The 9,420-nt window shown below is 43.4% G+C and overlaps 1 long non-coding RNA gene across 1 annotated transcript; it reads right to left on the bottom strand.

Moving 5' to 3' along the window:
- Positions 1-222: 222 nt before the first annotated feature.
- On the bottom strand, positions 223-7,243 carry LOC148057631 (uncharacterized). The gene is made up of 3 exons (XR_015704416.1): positions 7,112-7,243; positions 5,707-5,807; positions 223-1,189 (listed from the first exon to the last, which is right to left on the bottom strand). It is a non-coding gene; the product is annotated as an uncharacterized LOC148057631 (long non-coding RNA).
- Positions 7,244-9,420: the final 2,177 nt, after the last annotated feature.

Genomic DNA, 9,420 nt, shown 5'->3' on the forward strand with positions numbered 1-9,420 from the left:
TCCATGATTATCATAAAGAAATATCCTCTAGATTGAATCTGATAATTTACGTTCTTTAGGTTTCTATTTTTCCCCAAGAAAGCAATCAATCAGATGGATCCTCAGAGGATCTTTCAGGACTAAAATGCAATTTTGTAAATACTCAGTGTGGAAGAAATTAAACTTGTAGAAAATTATGTTGCAAGTAATAATGCCTTGTAAGTAAAACACTGTGCTGTTCAGTAGCTCTTTCGTGCCCTCTGCAGTTAAAATGCAGTTTCGTGTCTGTGCAGCCAAATTGTGTTTTTCCTGGTTATGGAGTGTAATACCTTGGGTTAATGAAAAACTGCAGAGCAGTAAATACGGTCGGAAATACTGCTGGAAACCTGTAGGCTAGGTTGTGGCTTTTATTACTCACTCACATCTAGCAAACATTACAGTAAAGCAGATGATCTGCGCTTTCACAGCGGTACCACTTAGAGCAGGAGCTGAGAGCCCACAAGTAAACAGAGGTGCACTCCTGTATGAGACGTTTGCTGGTGCACACCAGGTTTCACTACATGCATGCAACCATCTCTATGCAGGTTTGGATTTTAATGCATTTTTGCTGTCAGGTAGAAGTTATGTACAGATGACCTTATGAACTACTTTAAAAGAATAGTGAGTTTCATAATTACGTGTAACTTTTTTTTGCATCACTTTCAGAGAGTGCTTATCACATTTGTGGATAGAAACATACGAAGTGATTCATCCTACTCAAATCAGTTATAAAAACAGGTGAGAAAAAGTGTTGTACTTCAATTGACTGTACCTTGATTACATTCAGCTCATTTCAAACAGATGTCTAACTTCTGGACATATAAAATTGTATATAGTGAATCATACCCTTTCTGGTTACATTTGAAGACAAATGTGCAAGAATGCATAAAAAATTTCATTGGATGAAAGAAGAAATGGTCACTCAGATGAAAATAAGGACTGTAAATAGCTTTCTTGTGGGTCCTACTCTGGCAAAGCATTTTAGCATATATGTAAAAAAGCATGAGATATTCATTATCCACGGAGATGCCTCATGTGAATGAAAATAAAAGGTATATCGGAAGGTAGTCTGAGGAATATGTTCTTCCTTATGTCTACAGTGCCAGAGAAGGTCAGTCCTGAAGTACTGAAGAAAAGAAGATCAGTCCTGAAGTACCAAAGAGAAGGACCCCTGGGGAGGAACAAACACGTATGATCTAATTAAGCCAAAGAATTAATAACAATAACAATAACAGCAGCACTAATAATAATAATCATAGTAAAAATAATTAGAGGAAGCAAAAAAGTCAGCAGTGCTGAGAGGATGATCTGCTGTTTAAAACATCAAAGATGTGTTATTTTGCCTACCAATGACATTTTTGAAGTGTCTGCTGGTTACCGATGCTGGCATGGACTTTCAGCATGGACTAGAACAGGTTATTCCTCACCTTTGCCCTCAGATTCTCTGCACATATATGTGTAATTGGAAGATTAACACCTCCTGTAAGCTTTCTAGGCTACGGCTGTCACTGTCGTGTATGTTCATTGGTAGGTATAACACTTGAACTCAGACGCTGCTCTAATTTAAGTATTTTCTGAAGAAACTAATATATCACTATAAATTGAATGCTTTACTTTGGGTTTCTGATTTTGACTGAGACATTAATGCACCAGGCACTTTTGAAACGGTGCCTCTTCTCCAAGGAACTTCATAGCCCAAATAAACACCACAAGGAGTGAGGCTGGACACAGGCACCAGAAGAGACTGGAGAAAGCCAAGAACCCAGTGGCTGCTTGATGAAATACAAGGTACCAGGATGGTGAGGCCAATGCTAGGTGGCAGAGATCCCTCAGGCCCCCACCGTATCTCGCTGCTCTGTGTTCTCCCCATAAAAGAGCAAAATGCGTATGGTGCACACGGTCCCAGGTTTAAAGTGGAGACTGGGGAGTGAGGAGAGCTGGGCGCTAGTCCTGCTCAGGGAAAGATGAGCACTGGCAGGTTAGTAAACATCACTATGCTTTAGCGTCTCCCTCTGTGCAATATGAATAATGGCTACTTCACAGCAGTATTTGTTACAGTGATTGTATTCATATTTATGAAGTCCTTTGTAAATTGAAAACCGTAAAAGCTTAAAAGTGCTGTCTTATAAAATTTATTACTGCTGAGACGATACTTTGGTGCTGAAAACAACTCTGTGTATCAGGGAACCCTTGATTAATCAGTTGAACCATGGAAATCTCTCTTTGCCTGCATTCATTTTTCAGTGGCTCTAGAGATAATAGGTGTAGGTACTTACTCATGTACTTGAAATATAGGCAAGGACCTTGGACCGCAGAATTTATCAGTGTATTAAAATTATCCAGCCATGTTTCTCATTTTACTCATTTGATTTTGTGCAATAGATTTACAAATGCTCATCCCTGTTTACGTTCTGCATCAGCAACGTGAATTAAGCTGAAAACCCTCTTGGACAGACCTGGGACTGCCACTCATGCTGACGACTACACTGTTAAGAACTGTGGTTTTTTGAGAGCATTTAATAGAGGACACTGGAGTTCCAACTTGTGTGTTCAGAGCTAGGGGAGCAAGGCCGGTCAGGGTGTGCGTAGCCCTGCCAGGCCTGGACTGTGCCCCCCCAAATGGAGGCTCGGGCCTGCTGCAGGCCAGCTTGCTCCCGCCTGAGGAGAGGGCTGGGGGACAGGCTCCCCCCGCTCTCTGCCCGGCAGCCATTTCCAGGCCGAGCCTTCTTCTTGATCCCCACATGGGCTACGCTGCAGGTACATTATACCCATGGCCCGACCCTGACCCCGGCTCGGCCCATCCCCGGGGAGGTGCTGCAGCCCGGCCTAGCAGACTGCTGGCTGGGATGGTAGCTGAGCTCAGGACCATGCTCCCCGAGGGACCCTCAGCGGGGAACGGTCCTCACATCCCTCTTCACCGCTGCCTGCTCTCTGCCGGGGGGTGAGGCCGACATTTGGTAGGACAAGGAGGAGAAAACTCTTGGGAATCTTCCACCTGAATGAATTTTTGGGAAGAAAACAGTTTCTACAAAGTTGAAATGATCCATGAAACCAAATTGGAATATTTTTGGCTTTTTAGCTGACTTAAAACACAGGGGCTTAAATCAGTTCACCAAAGCCACTGCCTGGCATTTCTGTATCGCTACGCTGACTTCAGAGGAGAGCGGCTCAGGCCCTCATCCCCGTTCCCGCAGCTGCCCTCTGGCCAGGTGCCTGAAGGACGCCATCTTCCACAATGCAGCATGGGCTTTCCTCTAAGCAAGCGGTGAGCGAAGGGTGGAAGGCGGACAGCTCTGGAGCCTTAGCGGAGGACGTTTGGCCGGGAAGACTACTCCATAGGCAAGACGTGGCATTAAACAGCCAAATATTCCTCCCGTAAGGCAATATGCTGTTACAGGGAAATGCAGTTTAATATCGGACAAAGCATTTGAAACCAGCTGCATTTAGATTCTGAACTACGTTTTACTTTGATTGAAAATACTTGAACAGATGTTTCAAAATTTCCTTTTTCCCCCCTCACTATTCATACCAAGGAAAAATGCAAATGCCACTATTCGGCTTTGACTTAGGTTGAAGATATTCAAACGTCAGAATTCACGAAGGGATAAAAAAGCCCCGTCCGTGCCCCTCAGCTCTTGGGACAGAGCGGTAGCGAGAGGGCATGATGGAGAGGTGTGCTCGGGGGCAGCGGCGCAGGAGCAGGAGGAGGGGGCTCTACCCCAAGGCACGCAGAAAGGGAGGGAAGGAGAAAACGGGATCCCTGGAAGCACCCGAGAGCCACAGAGAAATGGGGTGAAACTCTCAAATGTTGAGCAAGAGGAGAGAAAGCAAGTGATGACGGGCTCGAGGTTGTTCCTGTGATAAACGTGCAGTGTTACTCCTTAACAGCCTTTTCAGCGGGATACCCCTCTGATTAACATGCCGGTGAACAGCGGGTAACTGCAGGGGACAGACGGTAAAGAGGCCCGAAGGAAGGGCGAGGAGCAGAGGGGGCGAGGGGCGGAGGAGCCGCGGGCGGGCGGCGGGGCGGCTGCTGGCGGGCGGGCTCGCCCTGCAGGGGGAGTATAACACCAGAAATGGCGGCCGCAGGGCGGCCTGCTCGGCGGCAGGTAGCCTCCTAGCCGGCACCTCCATTTGTAAAGCACACGTTTTCGTCTACTGAACTATTTAGCAACTTAACCCTGTTCAGTATGATATACATGCTGTATATGATAAAGGTTAGTTAATGGGTTTAGCTAATGTAAAGTAGTTTATGATATTATGCAGTGAATGTGTAGGAGGGGGGAAAAAAAAGCAGCCTCCTGGCACGCACGGAGGCTCAGGATGCGGACTTCCAGCTGAGGAACGTGAGCCTAAAATCTCTGCCCGCTGACGTAGTCAGTCAGTCCCAGGCTCACAGGTAGCTGCATGAACCTTAAAGTGTGGCGAAACAAGTGAGTGTATGGTTCAGCCAAGCCTACATGGAAATTTTTTAAAATGGCATTTATGTTAATAAATTACCTTAAAATAAAGTCATACAATCACATATTAATGGCTAAGGATAGAGCCAGCAAGGGCCGTCGATACGTATCTGTTCAATACTAACATACTTATTCTCTGGTTCTCACTTGTCTTTTTTTAGGATGGTGTGTGCAGAAGGTGTGGGCTCTTCCCAAGTGGGTGCAGTGTAGTGTTGTGAATGACAGTCTGGAGCCAAGGGAGCTGCACCTGGTGCATAGTTTAGGGAAACAATTACCAACTCCTCAACTGCTGCCAGGGCCAAGCAGAGATTGAAGGAGCTGCCATAGCTCTCTGTGATCTCTGTCTGGCAGACGCTGAACATGTGCACACGTGCACAAAGGCACGTTCAGAATTGCACCTGCACACGTGTTAATTTATAAGTCCTGTGTTTAAGCCAGGGCCAGTCAGTGCCATTCTCAGTTGTCACCAACCTCTTAATTCTTTTGCACTGTTTGTTGTATCTACTTGTTTTAAGCACTAGTACTAGAGAGGTATGGATAACAAGTGCCTCACCCCAGTTCAGAGAAGACTCATAGCTCTTAATAAGTTGATTGGACTCCTTTGCTGAATGCTAAAGTTGTCTAATGACCACTTACATGGAATATGTTTGGGTATCATATAGATACTGGATCCCTTTAGATACTTCATCCAGTTTAAGTGCTGACTGCTGTCAGTGCAACATACACAGAAAATATTCTGGCTGATTCAGCTTGCTGTATTCTTGATCTCAGATTAAATATAAGTGCTGATAAATGAAAAAGACTCCCTTTCTTCACCCATTTGTGAGAACACACCACACTCTTCAGACAGCCATTTTTCAGATTTTACACATTTTACCCAGACAGTCAGCTCTTTCCAATTATTCTGACCTTTTTAAGACATAGAGATTGAAGTTTTCCACTAGTCACTGTTAGCCTTGGCTTAAACAAGTACATAATAAAACATTTAATTATCAGTGGCTCATACGTAACACTTTGCATGGGAAGATCCTGAAGTACTTTATAAACATTCATTAAAGGTGACAGCAAGCAATGTGTAATAGCTAGGGAGAGCTGTTCCCATTTTGCTGAAAGACATCATTTCTTAGTCTCCATTTACCCACAGCCTCAACAGCGAGATAACACAGTTACACCTCTCCTACAAGACAGAAGCACACATGCAGGAAATGACTACTACCTCTGCCCCCACCTTTCTTTACAATAATTTGCTCCTCTCTCCATAATAGCTCATTGGCTGTTTTCTCCAGAAGACTTTGAGAGTCCAGCTGGTTTAAAGGATTTGGCCAGGTGCTGCATTAAAAAAAAAAAACATGACTAAGTTTGGATCCCAGGTACTCCAACTAAAACCAATAGTGTCCACATTAAAGATCAGAAGGTAACTCCGGATTTAACTGGTAAAGCAGTGCACAGTATACCTATCTCTTTGTATATACTATTCATAGAAAGAGAAAACAGCTGCTGAAGTTGTGACTTCTTCCAGTATTTTCAGTCACTAACAGTCCAGTGAAGCTCCCCTAGAATGGGCAGGCTTGATCACCTGGAGTCAGGTAAACAAACTGTTCATGGAGTACCACTGGTCTCCACACTAACACAAGGACATGTTGAAAGTAACTGAGGAATCTCAGCTCTCTGGGTGGAGGGCTGAAAAGGGTACTGTTCGAATTAATGGTTGCCTATATGAGAGAAATAAATGGAAGCAAAAAAAAGAAAAAAGACATGCCTAGATATCCCCCACAGTACCCCAGTGGTCCAGCCATACTATACAAGGTATTGTCTTGTGGACACTGTAAACGTTATCCCCCAAACAAATCAGCTTCCTGCATATTGTACTGGGCTTGCACTTACATGTACTACCTTCTGCAGATCTTATTAGCTCACGTGCAACACAGGTCTGACACGACTGTGTTAATTTGATTCTTCTATTAGCCTGGCTACTGTTACTTGTGATCCCTCTGCAACAAGTTCCTTTCCGTGGTGTAGAAGGAAAAGGAGCAGAAACCAACAAGCAGCTGGTTGCACAACCCTGAAAAGCCTAGAGAGAATCCTCATGGGGAGGTAACTTAGAAGGACATTGATGTGTGAATAACTGTGGTTTTTCTCCTCAGGAACAGAGGGTCACTCCATTCCTTGTAAATGTACAAAATTGTTTGAGAGAAGTATTGATTCCTGCACTAGTTTCTCCTCTTTGGAACAGTCCAAACCTCTTGAATTTTGGCCAGTTTCTCAGGTCCAAAAAGATATCAAGAGTAGAAGTTTTGACAAATAGTCCAAGATACTTCATCAGATTTCTCCTGAAGGATGGAGACCAAGAAACTATATAGCTCAGTAGTGGCTGGTAAAAACATTGCAGTCTTGTCTTCTGAAGTGGAACAGGATTGAAGTCTCATGTGCAACCTACAGTAATCTCCAAGCAGGTTACTATAAGAAGATCAAAAGTCTTAAGATAAAGCCTTATGGGTTATTTTGGTTAACTTACCACACTGTAGGGATTTCCATACTTTAGAGATCTGGGCACAGTTCAGGGGTAAAAACTAACAGCTTCAGAGGTATGTATCAGGGAGGGAGAGACTGGAGAGCCCACTGCCAGCACTTACCACTACACATGCTTCTCAGAATGGTGAAAGCATTCTGGCTACTCCTGGTCAGCTGCTCTCATTTCCAGATTGTGCCTCAGCTGCAAGTCCTGCTGGCCAAACTCCCTGCTTCTACACTAGCTGCAAAGTTCCTCTTCCCTTCATAGGCAGCTGTTGTCAGCCTCAAACCCACCCTCTCCAGCCCCACACTTTCATGAGCTTCAGGTGTGTGTTTCCTGTGCGAGGACTCTTTCCTACCCCCTATTACCTTTTTCTGATCTTCTTCAAACTGAAAAATCTCATTGACCCCAGCTTCCACGGGAGACCAGAAACCTTCTCTGGAAACTCCCTCTTCTATTTCCTAGAACAATACCATCTGCACCTTTGTTTTTTTTCCTCCTGCTCTGTAATATCAGAGATAAACCTTTTCTTCTCATTTTTATATGGTCCTCTTCCACCTGGTACAGCTTACTTACCAACTGCATGTAGAAAGGGCCCTCAATTACATGGTGCCTTGAGCTTCTGGGCTGCTATACTGTCGACACAAGTCCATTCTGATTGTTAAGTAAACTTACGTCAATAGGTGCTGTTACAGTTGAAAAAAAATTTGAATTTAGAGCCAAATCCTAGTAAAAAAATATATGCACAAAGATTGCATACATTATATATAGTATGCACATATCTATCTATCTATCTATAAAATGTATGTTGTGTGGATGCAAATATATGCACATATATATATTTGTTTGCATTTTAATGTCTATATTATATGCCTAGGAGAAACATGTGTAAACAATATGCAGTTTGGGGAATGGGAATAAAACCTATCAACATTTAAGATGTTAACGTTTAAAACCAGACTGCAGGTGAGTAATAAAAGAGGCACCTTCATCAGACATGTTCACAAATATAATGATAACTGAAGTCTGATTAAGCCAGATGTCGAACATGAAAGAGCAGGCTGGAAGGTTCAGGAGGCTGAGAACAAACATGAAGAGACCAGAATCTGAAAGGCCTTGAAGAGTGAAAGGCTATGAAAATGAGATAGTTAAACCTGAGTTACGCTGAATAAGCTCCAGTTTCTTATTTGAATGCTTTGTGGGTGGACCAACACAAAATGTTTACTCTCTAGACTTGGCAGGCTGTTATCTTTCACCTAACAACAACTTGCTGAGGCAATTAAAAACTGTATTGACAACACTGAACAGACAAAGTCAGCAAACATTTTTTCCCCAGTAGTAGTATTTTCTCTCACCATTCCATAATGCTGTCATAGCATTTGCAAAATGAGGAGGTGTGTGGTGTGGTATGGCGCAGTACTGCATTACTGAGTCCTTTTCTTAAGTTCTATGAGATCTAGAAAGCCATATGCCAGATAGAATAGAAGATAGCTGCCATGTCTTATTGCATGGCTCTGAAGAGCTCTGCCTTTGTACCACCATGTGTGCTAAAATAGCCTATTTATCATGCAGGACCCTATGCCCCACACTGTCTTCCTCTATATCCCTTTCCATTTCTTTATGTGACCCTATAAAATGGCTAAGAATTGAATTATTATTGAATGCATTATAGCAGAACTACAAAGTATAGAATAGTTTAATTTCATGAAGCTTTATTTTCTTGGTTAGGTGCTTTCTACTGTACCTATATGGGGGATCCAATCCAAAAACCCACCTGAGCCACCAGGAAGACTTTTCAGGCCTTTAAAGGGCAGCAGGTCGGTTCCTAAGGTGGGTGAGATGATTAGCCTCACATTCAGTGTTTTTGTACAGGGAATCACCGGCGTTCAGTTCTCCTGTCTTACAATGAGAAAAACTATTTTCATGTAGGACAAAGTGCCTTGCTCAGCTGATAAGGAAAGTGTCAAAGGAATCCTTTCTGTTCAAACCAACTCTGTATTTTTCAAGTACACTGAATGATTCTTTGCCCCTATCCTCCCACCCAAGTTTGGTTTGAAGAAGATACTGCAGACCCCTGCTAGTGCAGGCAGTGTGAGTGGATCTGCCCAGCCTGGCTGTGGCAGGAGCCATTTTGCTGCCACGTGATGTTGTGGTCACTAACAAGGGAGCCGAACTCCTGGGAAACAGAGGAGAAGGTTGAACATCAGTTGGGACCCAGAAAGGCAGAGGAAGAAAACCAGAAAATAATGAAAACCTTTAAATGAACTTAACCAAACTTCAGAATGGGCTCAGTTCAAGTGGTGGGCTCTGATAGTCATTTAGCTCATTACTTAAATGGCTTTACCTCATCACTAGTTATTATGCTGTCACAGTGATTTAGATAATGAATGAAAACTTTTTTTCAGCATTTGTCCTAATGCTCCTGTCCCG

The sequence above is a fragment of the Nipponia nippon genome, unplaced genomic scaffold (genome assembly GCF_047370975.1).
Source record: "Nipponia nippon isolate SJK-2023a ecotype South Korea unplaced genomic scaffold, ASM4737097v1 scaffold_1, whole genome shotgun sequence".
Taxonomy (NCBI): Eukaryota; Metazoa; Chordata; class Aves; order Pelecaniformes; family Threskiornithidae; genus Nipponia; species Nipponia nippon.